This window comes from Erpetoichthys calabaricus, chromosome 1, assembly GCF_900747795.2.
Source record: "Erpetoichthys calabaricus chromosome 1, fErpCal1.3, whole genome shotgun sequence".
NCBI lineage: Eukaryota > Metazoa > Chordata > Cladistia > Polypteriformes > Polypteridae > Erpetoichthys > Erpetoichthys calabaricus.
The window spans coordinates 71,622,277-71,638,433 of NC_041394.2; the positions used below are offsets into that span (position 1 = coordinate 71,622,277).

General features: G+C 41.5%; 2 protein-coding genes and 1 long non-coding RNA gene across 5 annotated transcripts in view; 2 read left to right on the forward strand and 1 right to left on the reverse strand.

The window, feature by feature from the left end:
* LOC114651757 (secretory phospholipase A2 receptor-like) overlaps positions 1 to 16,157 on the forward strand; it is a 166,268-nt gene that overhangs the window by 112,637 nt on the left and 37,474 nt on the right. The gene's annotated exons all lie outside the window — the stretch shown is intronic.
* LOC127528620 (uncharacterized) overlaps positions 1 to 16,157 on the reverse strand; it is a 140,975-nt gene that overhangs the window by 110,133 nt on the left and 14,685 nt on the right. The gene's annotated exons all lie outside the window — the stretch shown is intronic.
* LOC114651765 (macrophage mannose receptor 1-like) overlaps positions 1 to 16,157 on the forward strand; it is a 136,500-nt gene that overhangs the window by 82,958 nt on the left and 37,385 nt on the right. The gene's annotated exons all lie outside the window — the stretch shown is intronic.

A 16,157-nucleotide genomic window follows, 5' to 3' on the forward strand; every position in this document is an offset into this window, starting at 1 on the left:
TTCTCAGTGTGTGTGGAGTTTGCACAACCTGTCGGCAGGTGAAAAGAAAATGGAGTACAAAACTTGCTGCTGATTTTCTAAGATTTTAGTGGTGAAAAAAGCAGAAAAGCATGTGTAAGGCAAACACTATTAATAGGCCGTATTATTCATCTGAGAAAGAAATCAAAATGGTAAAAGACATATTAGCAAAAAATAAATTAATGACTTTGACACAATGTTACTTTAAGTTATTTGAATTACTTTAACAAAAAAGCAAACATAACATGCACATTACCCTGATTGTGTCATTGCCATTAAGATACTAATAACGTGGGGCTACAAAAACTGCAATAAGGTGTCATAGTGGTGCAGTGAGTGGTGCATCTCAGGTTTGAATCCATTGTCATGTTGCTGTCCATGCAGAGTCTGCATGTTCTTTCTGTGTGATTTTCTCAGGTTCTCCAGTTCTTCTTCCACATTCCCAGTGATGCGCTGGTTACGTTGATTGACACCTCGAAACTGAGCTTGTGTGTGACTGTCCCCGGTGGCAGACTGGCATCCTGCTTTGTGCCCTACACTGCTTGGACTGCTTTTCCCACCAGGTGAACCTAAATTGGATTACATAGTTTTGAGTATAAGATGTGGTGAATATACAAAAATAACAAAAATGAGCACTCTTCATAATGTTATGTAAGTGACCTGTGAACACTTCTGTGTCGTCAGAATATTTAACACAATACTTCACAACACGGGTAGTCCTACAAAGAAACTCACACAAGAGTTAGAAAGTCCTTATTGCAGGTTTACAAACCCATACATCTCTAACAGTCAGTAGTTAAGCATTTGAAAAAAAAAATAAACAGTCATCAGGGCTCAGACTTTCTGAATGATCATTTTAAAGGCATTCTGATTTAAACTGACAGAAATTAAATAATGATGGAGCTGACCAACATATGATAAAAAGTAAGCCTTCATATTATGACATTATAAATGGACTCAAGTGTGTCATCAGGGTTTCTTTTGTATTGTGAGTGATGGTGAAAATCAGTTTACTGAACCTTTCTAATCCAGTTCAGGGACTGTCATGGCAGCATTGATCATATAGCAGGAACAAAGCCTGGGTGGGCTGCCCAGCTCATCAGTTATTATATTCCAGTATATTTACAGGGCTGAAGACAACTGGTTTTGGTCAAAAGTAAAAGTAAAATATATGATGCTATGATATAATTACTACCAACAAAGCATTTGTTCTGACATTCTTTGAAAAGAAATGAGGCTTTGGTTTTTTATGTTTAAATGAAATTCTTGTCCTGCGCAATTTTCCACATGCTCAGGGTCAACTGGAGGAGATATCACTGCCTGTTTTTGTCTGGCACCTCCAAGTAGATGACACAGTAGAACTCAGCAGTGGTGTTGTAACCTCACTGCTCATGAAAGCAGAACTATAGTAGACTCAAAAAAAAGTTTGGTTTTGCTTATTTGTATAATAATGTGTTGTGAAACACCAGCTCATTATTCATGTTGCTGCTCTTGGGTTTGCATTTTATTGAGAAATGTGGCTGTTAATCCAAATGTCAATCGCTCAATGCTTGGCACTTCTCATTAGATAGATAGATAGATAGATAGATAGATAGATAGATAGATAGATAGATAGATAGATAGATAGATAGATAGATAGATAGATAGATAGATAGATAGATACTTTATTAATCCCAAGGGGAAATTCACATACTCCAGCAGCACCTTACTGATACAAAAAACAATATTAAATTAAAGATTGATAATAATGCAGGTAAAAAGCAGCCAATATCTTTGTATAATGTTAATGTAGATGACATTATTTAGTGGATGCAGTGGATTTTCCATAATTGATAGGAGCCTGCTGAGTGCTCGTCGCTCTGCCACAGATGTCAAACTGTCCAGCTCCTTGCCAACAATAGAGTCTGCCTTCCTCAACAGTTTTCCAGGCGTGAGGCGTCTTTCTTCTTAATGCTGCCTCACCAGCACACCACCGCGGAGAAGTATATACATTATATATATAATAATAATAATATATATAAGTATATACATTTCAAGTATAGCATATGTTCTTTCTTTTTGCAGTTTTCCATTATCCTCTGTACAATGCACACCTTCGTCTAAGTTAAAAAATGGGTATCAATTTAAATTTTGCAAAAGAGTAATGTTAATGAACAAAGCAAAACAGACAACTGTAGTCACCATCAATTGAGTCCCTCATTGGCCGAGACGTTCTTACAGACATCTCAGAGCGCCATCGCCTTTACTCCCTTACAGGGGCCTAACCTACCTGCTTTCCTCCTCGTTTGTGCCCCTCATCTTGAAATAAAGGGGTGGTGGTGGTGGTGGTGTTGTTTGTCTTTGTTTATTGTCCCATCTCCCTCATACTTCTCAGCCTCTTCTTTTAAATATTGCTGAGTAATTGGTGCTTAATTAGGCAGACCGTGCTTTTTTGCATGTAAATGTAAACACAACAATTCCACCATCAGCAACCCCTGGGCTGCTCTGCTGCGCTACCACAAACTTGTACCAAACCCCTGAGCTGAAGCACAGTTTCTATTAAAACCTCACTTCATGATACAATTGAGTCATGCTACCTCTCAATCTATGAATGCTTAAGCAGAAAGATTCAGCTTCTTCAGTCTTTCCTCATAACTCATATGAGTCACTCCTGGATTTATTCTGGAGAAGAGCAACTATGCTTTCCATAGTTCTGTTGCTATATCATTTTTTGCCATATGGAAGCCAAGACAGTACTCCAGGTGAAGCCTGTCTAGTAAATTAAATAGCTGAAGCATAACCTCCAGTGACTTGAACTCCACACAGTGGGCTATGTAACCTAACATTATGATAGCATTCTTAAAGATTCTGTGTGCCGGTGAATCTGAAGGGGTGGCAGCTCCCAGTACATTTCAAATACACTTTAAATCACTTTATTCTTTAACTTAAAGGAACAAATTTGGTGTCCTTTAAAGACACACTGCAAATGTGATACACTTTTTTTATTCATTTGACTCAAATCAAGAGTTCCTGGAAATGAAAAGAATTCATCTCCATCAGTACTATCAAGCTTTTCAGGTTCTGGGCGAGGCAGTTTCAATAGCTGTAGTTCCTGCTTTGTCTTTGCAAAGCACAACTCCCTGAATGACCACTGATTGGGAGAGAATAACATTTTTCTGTTTAGCATTTTTGATGAGAAACATTACATTTTCATGCCAATTCAGACTATGAGTGAAAGTGGTGCCAATAAACTAAAAAGATTCCACTCTGTTGATGATGGCTCTATTTATAAGCGGTAGAGTAGGAGGTGAATAGCGTCTCCTAAAACCCACAACTATTTTCAATTTTCAGAGTATTCATGATGAGACTGCTGACAGTGCAACATCTTGCCAGCAGCTCAGCCTGTCTGTGATCAGGCTAATCAGGGTTGTGTCATCAGTTTCACAGATGAGTCTGAGATGAGAATGAAACACACCCCAGCTAGGACGCTGTGTTCAGGGTCAGGAGCCCTGACTGATATCTGTCCAGGTTTGCTGTCCGTTGTCAGTTTCTTAGAAAGTCAGAGTTCCTGTGCTGTAAAGTGATTTTGATAAATATCTACGCACCCAATGTGGATGATAGGGACTTCATCCAAAATGTATTTGCATCCATTCCCAATGTGAACAATGGCTGGGGACTTTAATTGTGCTTTAAATCCAGACCTAGGTAGGTCCCCTGCCACAGGGGTGATGACATCTAACACTGCAAAGACAATTACACAGTTTGTAATTGATCACAATTTATCAGACCTCTGGAGATTTCTAAACCCAAACTCAAGAGAATATTCCTTCTACTCTACAGTGCATCACTGCTACTCAAGAATTTATTATTTCTTTATAGATAACAATTTCATGCACACAATTAAATCTTGTAAGTACAATGCTATTGCTATCTTTGACCTTTCTAAATCATTATGCCCCACATACTTATCTCGCAGATGGTGTCTTAACCCACTTTTATAAGAAGACGAGAACTGTGCAGAATTTATATCAAAGCAAACTGATTTTTTTTTAGAGACAAATACATCCTCAGAGGTTTCTGCAGGAACACTTTGGGAAACTCTGAAGGCTTTCTTAAGAGGACAGATGATCTCATATCTTTCCCACAGAAGTACAGTAAATTGGAAACTAAGAAGGTATCAGAGCTAATCAGTGAAATTACCAGAATAGATGAAGAGCATGCCAGGTGTCCAAGTGAGGCACTTCATAGGAAAAGACAGGCTCTGCATTCAGAACTCAACCACTTGACAACTAAAGAAACTGAACAACTCATTTTTAAATCAAGACATCATTACTATGAACATGGAGAGAAAGCTAATATGATCTTAGCTCAACATATCCACAAGCTGGAACTTCTCAAAGGAATCCCAGCAATCATCAACACAGATAGCGACAAATTCATTGACCATAAAAATATAATGTACACATTAAAAGACTACTATAAGTCCTTATATTCTACTAAGTTTAAAGAAGACAAGGCACAATCTAATACATTTCTGGATGCATTACAGATACCACAACTAGATACTCTCAGTGCAGAGGAATTAGATAAACCTCTGGCACTATTAGAATTACTAGATGGTGTAACCTCACTTCAGAGTGGGAAAGCAGCAGGTCCTGATGGCTGCTACTGCCGAATTTTATAAAAAAAAATCTCAATTAACACTAGAATTACTAGAGCCTAAGAAAAAACTTGTAGATCCGGCCCACCTTAAATTCGTTCGCACTTCTCCCTCAGCGTCTTTTGTCCTGTAAATGTGCCGATAAAGACAAGCAGCAAGCAGCCTGATATTCCATCCCCCCACAGCTGCAGAATGTGCACAAAGTTCTCCCAGCTCATACTTTGATTGATTATCTGGGAGTGAAGTGCTGGAGTTTTAGAGTGGAAATTATAGATCGTTATTTGGAACACATGCATTTCATGTGTGTTCCGTTTCTACAATAATCTGTGCAAACACATTGTTAAAACAGAAACGTTTTTCATATTTTAGTAGTAAATGACAAAACGTTGGCATAAACTATATAATGTGTGAAGCCTGAAGTCCAAAGATCAAATAAACACTTTCACAAAAGGTTCAAGGACAACACAACAGCTTCTGTGGCGTAGCGGTAACAGTTGCTGAATTGTAATCAAGAGTCCCCGGTTCAATCCCCACTGCCTCCTATATTTGCCGTTTTCAGTAGTGAGCTGCTCTTATTGTTAATATTATACAGTACACACATACATTTGGTTTACGTCTGTAACAGCCACTGTAAATGTATAGTACTTGTAAAAGGTACCGTTTTTTTTTTTCACTTTTACTCTCTGAGCCACAATCACGATACATACTACCGCCCCCCCTCCCCACCCCCACCTAGGGATCTGATGCTGATAGTTTTTATTTGAAACTGGGAGTAACTGTAGATGTGAGTGGTGTTTTGAGGCAATGGAACTGGACATTCTCTGATCTGGAGGGATAAAAGCTGACACACAAACGCTGGTGAATCTGCCTTCTTTGTATCTCACCATCACTTCATTTTTTTTTATTCAGTTTTATTGAGTGTTCCTGCTCACGCTGAATTAGTATGCACCTTATGGTCTATGATGTCAAAAAAAAAAGCAGAGACATAGGTATATATGATATTTGGAATTATTCATTTTATGACCTGTATAGTACATTTTGGAAAACATTGTGGCACAGATGCAACATTATTCATATTATTCATATTCATTCGCATAACATCTTGCGCTTGTAATCAGTGACCACGTGTTTGGTTTTTTTTTCAATCTTGCCAGTCCCCACATGTTGCTGTTTCTTTTGTACTCCAGGACATGCAGAGGAAAGAATAGTACAGAGCGATAAGTTCAGCACTATGTACAATCATCAAATTCAAATGTTAACAGTTCACACACACGCAAGGACCCTCCTTCCTACATTTCGACATGTGTACCTGTTGCAATGTGCACACTTCTCTCTATGCTGTGGTTTCTATTACACACCTGAAAGAAAGAGATAATATATGTGACATTTTGAAGAAATCATTTTATGACCTGAATAGTACCAATCAAAAAACATCATCGCACTAATGTAATATTATTTGAAAACGAACAGCATCAGATCGGGTGTGAATTTATGCTGGCGCTGTTACTTAGAGTCAAATCAGGAGGGGCGAGGTAGGGTGGTACAGCATGATCGTGATTTCTTTTTCTATTTCAAAACATTCCAATTTACATCAATAAATCATTTTTAAAGAAATTAGATTCAATCATAACCTCATTTATTTGGAATTTAAAACACCCATGTATCCAAAGGGCGACCCTACAAAGACCTAAGGCAGAAGGTAGGAATGGCTCTACCTACCTTTCAGTTTTATTACTGGGTGGCAAATATACAAGCTATAAAAACCTGGACATTGACACAAATATATGAACAGACACAGACTTGGTTTGCAATAGAAATAAAATCCTGCAGTGCTTCTTTATATTCTTTGCTTTGTATACCAGTAAATACAAGGTATCGTCAGTATATTAATAACCCTATTGTGCTTCACTCACTCAGAATATGAAACCAATGTAAGAATTACTTCAAGATAGAGAAGCTTTTATGTGTGACACCTCTGCACGTGAACCACCTTTTTTCACCCTCTCAAGCGTACGCAGTTTTTAATGTCTGGAAAACATTTGGGATTAAATTACTTAGAGTCTGTACATAGACAACGTCTTTGCATCTTGCGAACAATGACATTCCAAATTTAAATTCCAGGAACACACTTCTTTCAGTACCTTCAAATTTGAAACTTGGTTAAACAGAACCTGACCAATTTTCCTCACCTCCCACCTACCTCTATGCCGGAAAAAATATTGATCAGTCTTGAGGACTCGGACAGCATTTCTGCAATTGATAGAAACTTTTTAAACTCCCTGCCTTTCAAAGTTCCCAGAGTACAGTGGGAAACAGATCTCTCACTCAACATCTCAGAAAAGGAGTGGAAGGTAGCATTGCACAGAATTCACTCGCGCTCCATATGTGTAAAACATACAGTTATTCAACTTAAAATGTTTTATCAAGCCTATCTGTCTCATTTAAAATTGTCCAAAATGTTTCCAGGGCAAGATCTAACCTGTGAACATTGCAATCAAGTACCAGCCTCATTGGGCCACATGTCTTGGACCAAAATCTTTAAATGCCTTGGTGTCACAATCCCACATAATCCAGTAACAGCTGTGTTTGGTGTACTTCCAGATGGGCTTAAAGTGGAGAAGGGCAAACTGTAATTGTCTTTACTACACTATTGACTTATTTTGCTCAACTGGAAGAATCCTAACTCACCTCTTTTTAGTCAGTGGGAAACTGATGTTATTTATTATTTGAAATTGGAAAAAATTAAATTCTCACTTATAGGATCTGTACAAAACTTTTTCAGAACCTGTCAGGATCTAATCAATAAAAATTTTAGAATAAGCATTTAAACTGAGGAACCAGATTCTCTCTCCTCTTTTTTATTCAATTTATTTATTTATTTATTTTTTAAATTCATTTTATTAATTTTAATCATTCCATACAAATAGATTAGTTTTTACAAAAGATAAGATTGAAAACAGATTGACCCCCACCCCTGAGGAAGAGAGCATGGTCAATGGGGTAAACCTTAAAGCTTGTAAACATACCTAAATTGATGAGTTTAATAGGGCAATAGAGATGAATGGAGAAGAGAAAAAATAATGCAGAGAGAATTTCTTCCTCGGTGCTTTAAGAGCTTATTCTAAAATATTATTGATTAGATCCTGCCAGGTTTTGAAAAAGTTCTGTACAGATCCTCTAACTGAGAATTTGATTTTTTCCAATTTCAAATAATATTAAACATTGGTTTCCCAATGACTTAAAAGAGGAGAATTAGGATTCTTCCAGTTTAGCAAAATAAGTCTACGTGCCAAAAGTGTAGTGAAGGCAATCACAGTTTGTTTGCCCTTCTCCACTTTAAGCCCATCTGGAAGAACACCAAACATAGCTGTTAATGGGTTAGGAAGGATTGTGACACAAAGGCTGTCAGAGAGGCACTTAATAATTTTGGTCCAAAATGATGTTAATTTGGTGCAGGCCCAAAACATGTGACCCAGTGAGGCTGGGACTTGATTGCAGCATTCACAGGTTGGATCTTGCCCTAGAAACATTTTGGACAGTTTTAAGCGAGACAGATGTGCTCGATATATAATTTTGAGTTGAATAATTGTATGCTTTGCGCATATGGAGGTCAAGTGAAGTCTCTGCATTGCTGTTTTCCACTCCTTTTCTGATATATTGATTAAGAGATCTTTTTCCCATTGTCCTCTTGGATCTTTTAAAGGGAGGGACTGTGAAATAATTTTATATGTTGCAGAGATGGTGTTTAAGTCCTCGAAAATTGAGCAGTATTTTTTCCGGCATGGAGGAGGGTGCAAGATGAGGAAAATTGGGCAAGTTCTGTTTAATAAAGTTCCTAATTTGAAGATAGTGAAAGAAATGTATAGCTGGAAAGTTAAATTTGGAATGTAATTGTTCATAGGATGCAAAGATGTTGTCTATATAAAGATCTCTAAACAATTTAATCCCAAATCTTTTCCAGATATTAAAAACTGCATATGTTTGCAAGGGTTGAAAGAGGTGGTTCTCTTGCAGCGGTGCCACAGATAAAAGGTTCTCCATCTTAAAATGCTTTCTACATTGGTTCCATGTCCTGAGTGAGTGAAGCACAATTGGGTTATTAGTATATTTGCGATAACTTGCATTCATAGGGGCACAAAGCAGGGAATATAAAGACGTACTGCAGGATTTTACTTCTATTGCAGACCAAGCCTGTGTATGTGCATCTATTTGTGTCCAGGTTTTTATAGCTTGTGTGTTTACTGCCCGATAATAAAACTGAAAGTTGGGTAAAGCCATGCTACCTTCTGCCTTAGGTCTTTGTAGGGTCGTTCTTTGGATACGTGGATGTTTGGAGTTCCAAATAAATGAGGTTATTGTTGAATCTAATTGCTTAAAAATTATTTATTAATGTATATTGGAATGTTTTGAAATAAAAAAAGAAGCTTAGGAAGAATATTCATCTTAACAACGTTAATTCTTCCAGCTAGAGTGAGATGTAGTGTTGACCATCTATGCAAGTCTTGCTTAATTTTTTCCATACAGACGGCGAAATTTTGTTGATAAAGAGCTTTGTGTTTACTTGTGATATTTACCCCTAGGTATTTAAACTGATTTGCAATAATAAAAGGGAAGGTGTCCAATCTAATACTATATGCTTGAGCATTCACTGGAAAGAGTACACTTTTATTCAGATTAATTCTGAGACCAGAGATCTTTTGAAATTCTGTAAGTGCTGTTAAGACTACAGGCACAGAATTTTGTGGGTCTGATATATAATGTACTATATCATCTTCATGTTGAGAAATTTTCTGTTCCAGTCCTTCTCTGATAATCCCTTATATCTGATAAGCATTTCGACAGTGAACTGCCAGTGGTTCAATGGCGATTGCAAATAGCAGTGGTTACAAGGGGCATCCTTGTCTGGTACCACGTTCTAGTTTAAAGTAGTCTGAATAAATGTTGTTAATACAAACTGAAGCTTCTGGATTGGTATACAGTAGTTTGATCCATGCACAAATGTTCGGGCCAAACCCAAATTTCTCTAATGTAGTGAAAAGGTATTTCCATTCAATTATCTCAAATGCTTTTTCTGCATCCAATGATAATAATATTTCTGGGGTGTTTGACTTTGCTGGTGAGTATATTACATTAAACAGGCATCAAAGATTGGAAGATAAGTGTTGACCCTTGATAAATCCAGTTTGATCCTGTGATATTACTGAGGGCAGCACTTTCTCCATCCTTCTAGCTATGATTTTTGAGAGTATCTTAACATCATTATTCAGAAGTGAAATTGGTCTGTATGATGCACATTGTAATAAGTCCTTATTTTGTTTAGGAAAGACGATGATTAATGCTTGGCAAAAAGTTTGAGGTAGAATTTGATTGTCTCTGGCTTCTGTAAATGTTGCTAATAGGAGGGGAGCTAGCTGAGTGGAGAATTTCTTATAAAATTCTGTTGAGTAGCCATCAGGGCCTGCTGCTTTCCCGCCTTGAAGTGACTTTATAGCATCTAGTAATTCTGATAGCGCCAGAGGTTTATCCAGTTCCTCCGCACTAAAAGTACCTATTTGTGGCATCTGTAATGTATCCAGAAAAGCATTAGATTGTGTATTGTCTTCTTTAAACTCAGTAGAAAATAAGGATTTATAGTAGTCTCTAAATGTGTGCATTATATTTTTATGGTCAATGATTTCATCTCCGTTTGTGTTGGTGATTACTGGGATTGCATTGCGAACTTCTTGCTTGTGGATTTGTTGAGCTAAAAGCTTATTAGCTTTCTCTCCATGTTCATAGTAATGATGTCTTGATTATAAATTAGTTGTTCAGTATCTTTAGTTATCAAGTTCAGGTTGAGTTCTGAATGCAGAGCCTGCCTTTCCCTATGCAGAGCCTCGCTTGGATGCCTGGCATGTTCTTCATCTATTCTAGTAATTTCGCTTCTTAGTTCTAATGCTTTCTTGGTTTCTAATTTATTCCTGTGGGAAAGATATGAAATAATCTGTCCTCTTAAGAAGGCCTTTAGAGTTTCCTAGAGTATTCCTGCAGAAACCTCTGAGGATATATTTGTTTCTAGGAAGAAGCTGATTTGTTTGGATATAAATTCTGTGCAGCTCTTGTCTGCTAATAGAAGCGGGTTAAGACGCCATCTGCGAGGTGAGTATGTGGGGCATAATGACTTTAGCTCCAAAATCAGAGATGCATGGTCGGAAATAACAAAAGCGTCGTACTTGTAAGATTTAATCGTAGGCAAGAAATTATTATCTATAAAGAAATAGTCAATTCTTGAGTAGCAATGATGTACTGTATTCAATTTATTTTTATTCATTCATTTATTTTTTTACTTATTTTTACTATTGTTAAACTTGACTTGCTTGTATGGAATGCTTTTGGATTTTAATAAAATCAATAAAATGATAAAAAAGAAAGGCACATTTCCAGAGAAATCTGGAGTAGTTCAGGTTCATACTGAGAAGTTTGCCATGGAGACATTCCAGAGTGATTGTTATGAATGCTGAACTGAGATCTTGGCATAAGTACATGGAGAGTCTAAACCCTGTAAGATGAAGTAAAAGCCCATGTTAACCGCACAAGCATGGAATGCAAAACTGGACAGACATTGTAGCACAGATTAGATGCTGAAGATTTAAACATTCAAATGTCTTCTCTATTAAAGAGATCAGTGCCACCAATCTGTAATCAGAAAATGTTTTGCTTCTTTGGCACAGCAAAGATTGTGGATTCTTTAAAATGGGCAGGGTTTTGAACTGAGCCAAAATCTGAATAAAAATGTCTGTAAAAATGGATACTAACTGATTTGCACAGTATCTTAGTGCTGAAGGAGAAATGTTATCTGGACCAGGAGCTTAACTGCTCTGTCTCTGGAAGAATTAACAGGCTCCATTCTCATAAATGAACATTAGGAAGAGGAGGAGAAGTTGGACTGTAACAAAGGCAAAATCAGATGGTTCGGGGTTCTAAACAGGGTCCTGAATGTTGGAGGGGTGCAACAGAAATTGTTTTGTGGAGGAAAGTGGAGATTGGGGAGGGGGGGAACAGTGTGTTTTAACCAGTAATCCTGTTTAAAACATTCCAGACAGATCTGTTGATCTGTTGCAGTGTGATCTTAAATCTGCGATTGCCATCCTTACCTGTCGTGTACAGATATTTTCCTTTCTTGTAAACATCCTTATATCAGCTTTAGGTGTTCTTAACTTTTTGTAGCTCTTTGAAAAACTCCATGACAGTTGAATAAGGAGTGTTTATACTTTTCTTGGTGTGGGGAACAGCCCAGACACAGACAGTCAGACATCATTTTGTCACCCAACACACGTTTATTTACAGTCTATTATGTACAGTCTTAAATGCCACACAACCCCAAACTCCCCCAAAGTCCAGGCCAACCACTATGCCTCACTTTTCAGGCCGCCTCCGTGTCTCCTCCTGAGACCTTGTCCAACTGCTCTCCCGACTCCAGCCTCCTTGTGAAGGGATGCGGCCCCTTTTATTAGCACCCGGATGTGCTCCAGGTGTGTTCCGGCAATCTCCCATGAACACGCCCCAGTGTAGCGGAAGTGCCGGATGCGTACCTGGAAGCACTCCAGGTGTCCCCACTCGTCTTCCCCCCAGCACTTCCTGGTGTGGTGGAAGTGCTGGGGTCCAGGGTTCTCCGGGCATGGGTCGCCCCCTCGTGGTCTGGAGGAGGCATGAGCCCTCCTCTTGTCTTCCTGGGCGTCCCGGCTGGGTGCCACCCCCAGCCGCGTGTCAAAGTGCCCCATCGCCAGCAAAGACCCGTCCATCGAAGTGGTCCATCCCACAAGGGCAGGTTTCCAACGAAGTGGGTCCTACTGCATACCCAGGGTCCGGTCCTGTAAAACAACGAGACACAGGGGCAGAGCCGCTGCCTGAACGCCACCACTTGGTGTCCCTCTTTGTCACACGCAGGCAGCGCTCTCCCCTCTGACTGGCACTTGCCTCTTCAGCACCCCCTCCGTGGGTTCCGTGCCCCTCCTGATGGGTCAACCGACAGGACCACTTGCTCTTGTGCAATCTCCACTGGCTTTGCGGTTCCCCTCTGCCTCCGCAGACAGCAGCCCTTCTCTGGACGTGTTAACCCAGCATCACGCCCTTTCCTATCGGAGGAACCGGCATTTACCCCTCGATTCCTCCTGTCACTCTTGGACGCCCTGACGGTCTGGGTCTGCTCATGGGAAGTGCACAGATCCAACCCCGTCTGCGTCCATACAGAACGACGGGTGACTGCCACGGGCTCGGGGCATCGGGCACTAGGACCCAGGGCACTCATCAACCCCCATCCTGCCTGCCCTCTGGATCTTTCTCCCCTCACCTTGCGCACAGCCCTCATCGCCGCATCCGCTGTTGGAGACCCACCTACTCGGTTCCGTTCACATATGTCACGGGCCCCTTCGGTTGGATCTCCCTTATGCTTTACGGGGTCAGCTCTACTCACCTTCCCCGCCGTACAGATCCAGCCAAAGGATCCAGCATCACGCCCTTTCGTCGCCGCACACAGCGTCTGCAATGACACGACCACCTTCCACCTCCCTCCAGCTCCTGCAGGTCCGCACGGAGCGTACTCAGCACTTGCAACAGCGGCCCTGCGGACTGAAGAGACTCCTCCAGTACACGCAGGGCTCCAGGCAAGGACAGGAGGTCAGCTAGCGGTGAACTTACCTGTCTGTCAGCAACACATGTCGACTGCTTCCTGTGGGCCTCTTCCTCCAGCCAAATCGTGTCTCCCCACGGCACGAGATGGGCATTCCTTGGTCCCGCCTCCATCCAATCATCGGCGGGCACACAAGACACACCGCCCAATTCCATGCCTGTCACGGGGAGGGACTCTGGTCCGTGGCCATTTTGGCTCTCCTTCTCCTGGTGTGGTGAGGAGCCGGCTCTTTGAGTTGCAGTGTCTCCCTCTCTGCAGCCCATGCTGCTGCTGCCACATCCGGAAAGCCCCACAGAGCAGCACGCGTCTGCCACTGACGCAGACCCGGGCAGCCCCTGCCTGCAAAACACAAAACAAGCTCAGCCCCTGAAGGCTGGCTGCCGGCGAGCAGGGAACTTACCTCCCGGGTCCCGTCTATCTGAAGCCGCTGCCTCGGCATGGCCTCCTTCGACACCGCGCCACCCCAGGCGCCTTCAGCGGCTGCACACACCTTGGAGCCCGCTGCACACCGGTAAGGCTCGTCGATATTCCGCCGCACCAGGAGAGAACCTTGAGACCGTGGTCCGTTTGCGGTCTGTGGGGCGAGTCTCTCTCGTGGGGCTGTGGACACGCCGCTCCCACAACGCGTGTGTGGGTTTACCTGCTGTAAAATTATTTTTACGGGGTCCCTGCCTTGTAGCAGGCAGAGAGTCCCATCTGGGATGCCATTGTGGGGAACAGCCCAGACACAGACAGGCAGACATCATTTACTCACCACCCAACACACATTTATTTACAGTCTATTATGTACAGTCTTAAATGCCATACAACCCCAAACTCCCCCAAAGTCCAGGCCAACCACTATGCCTCACTCTTCAGGCCGCCTCCATGTCTCCTCCTGAGACCTTGTCCAACTGCTCTCCCGACTCCAGCCTCCTTGTGAAGGGAGGCGGCCCCTTTTATTAGCACCCGGATGTGCTCCAGGTGTGTTCCGGCAATCTCCCACAAACACGCCCCAGTGTGGAGGAAGTGCCGGCTGCGTACCCAGAAGCACTCTGGGTGTCCCCACTCGTCTTCCCTCCAGCACTTCCTGGTGTGGCGGAAGTGCTGGGGTCCAGGGTTCTCCAGGCATGGGGGCGCCCCCTGGCGGTGATCATGGGCCCCCACAGGGTTGAGCTTCCCAGCTCTGTACTCGTGGCCCCCAAAGGAACCAGGGTGGTTGCCCCCTCATGGTCTGGAGGAGGCATGAGCCCTCCTCCTGTCTTTCTGGGTGTCCCACATTGGAAATTACAGAAATTATAAATAGTCAGTTACCCTAAGTTCTTGTCTATAAGCCGGACTCATGTATTAGCCGGAGACCAAAAATCATACGAATTTTTAAAATAAAATCGTATCATAGATAAGCCGGACTCGTGGATAAGCCGAACGTACTATAACCTATAACTAATAGAAGGGAGGGAGGTCAGTGGTCTCACTCGCGCCCATTTAATTTCTTTAAGGGGGGAGAGAGTGTGAGATATTGCCGTCTCTCTCACTCCCCGCATGGCGCGGTTGGAGCGGCCGGAGCGCGTTCTTTCTGCTCTGGGCGTCGCCAAGTCAACACGAGCGCGTAGCGGTCATTTAAATTGTGATTTTATATGTAAGCATATTTAAATATATATCGCGGATTTCTGCGGACAATGGGTCTTTTAATTTCTGGTACATGCTTCCTCAGTTGGTTTGCCCAGTTGATTTCATACAAGGGACGCTATTGGCAGATGGCTGAGAAGCTACCCGGCTTACTTTTCTGTCTCTCTTGCGCTGACTATCTGTGATCCTGACGTATGGGGATTGAGCAGGGGGCCTGTTTGCACACCTAGACGATACGGACGCTCGTCTAAAAATGCTGAAAGATTATCTTCACGTTGCTATCTTTTGTAAAGCTGATTCCTGAAAAGACATGCTGCACAGTGCTTCGCATACTTAAAAGCTCAAAGGGCACGTATTGATTTTTGACTGAAAAACAAACTCTCCCTCTCTCTCTCTTTGTCTGCTCCTGACGGAGGGGGTGTGAGCTGCCGCCTTCAACAGCTTTGTGCCGCGGTGCTTCGCATACTTAAAAGCCAAACAGACATATTGATTTGTTTGCTTCACTCCTTTGAAGAGGAAGATATGTTTGCATTCTTTTAATTGTGAGACGGAACTGTCATCTCTGTCTTGTCATGGAGCACAGTTTAAACTTTTGAAAAAGAGACAAATGTTTGTTTGCAGTGTTTGAATAACATTCCTGTCTCTCTACAACCTCCTGTGTTTCTGCGCAAATCTGTGACCCAAGCATGACAATATAAAAATAACCATATAAACATATGGTTTCTACTTCGCGGATATTCTTATTTCGCGGGTGGCTCTGGAACGCAACCCCCGCGATGGATGTATAAGCCGGACTTATGTATAAGCCGATATTCTATTTTTTCATTTTCACAACTTTTTTCCTTAGATAAGCCGCGGCTTATAGACAAGAACTTAGGGTATATATTTTTTGGAAATTACAGGAATTTAAATTGTCCAGTTATGGGTTACAGGGTTGCAGGTAGGATATCATTGCAATAGTATCATGCAAAGGTCAGAACCCAACACTGGTTGGGAAGTCACTCCATCAGTGGACACTCTCACAATTGTAAATGCATCTTTTGGGTGACAAGATCTGAGCTTCAAGGGCAGTGAGACAAAAGTCCTGACTGTTCTGCCATGAATTTTCTTTTTTTTCCAAATTATACTGTTAAGTTTCTAACTTTCATATTGCATTCCTATTGACCCTGTAAAGTGCTCTATGATGATACATGCTGCTAATGGTGTTATATAAAATAAACACTG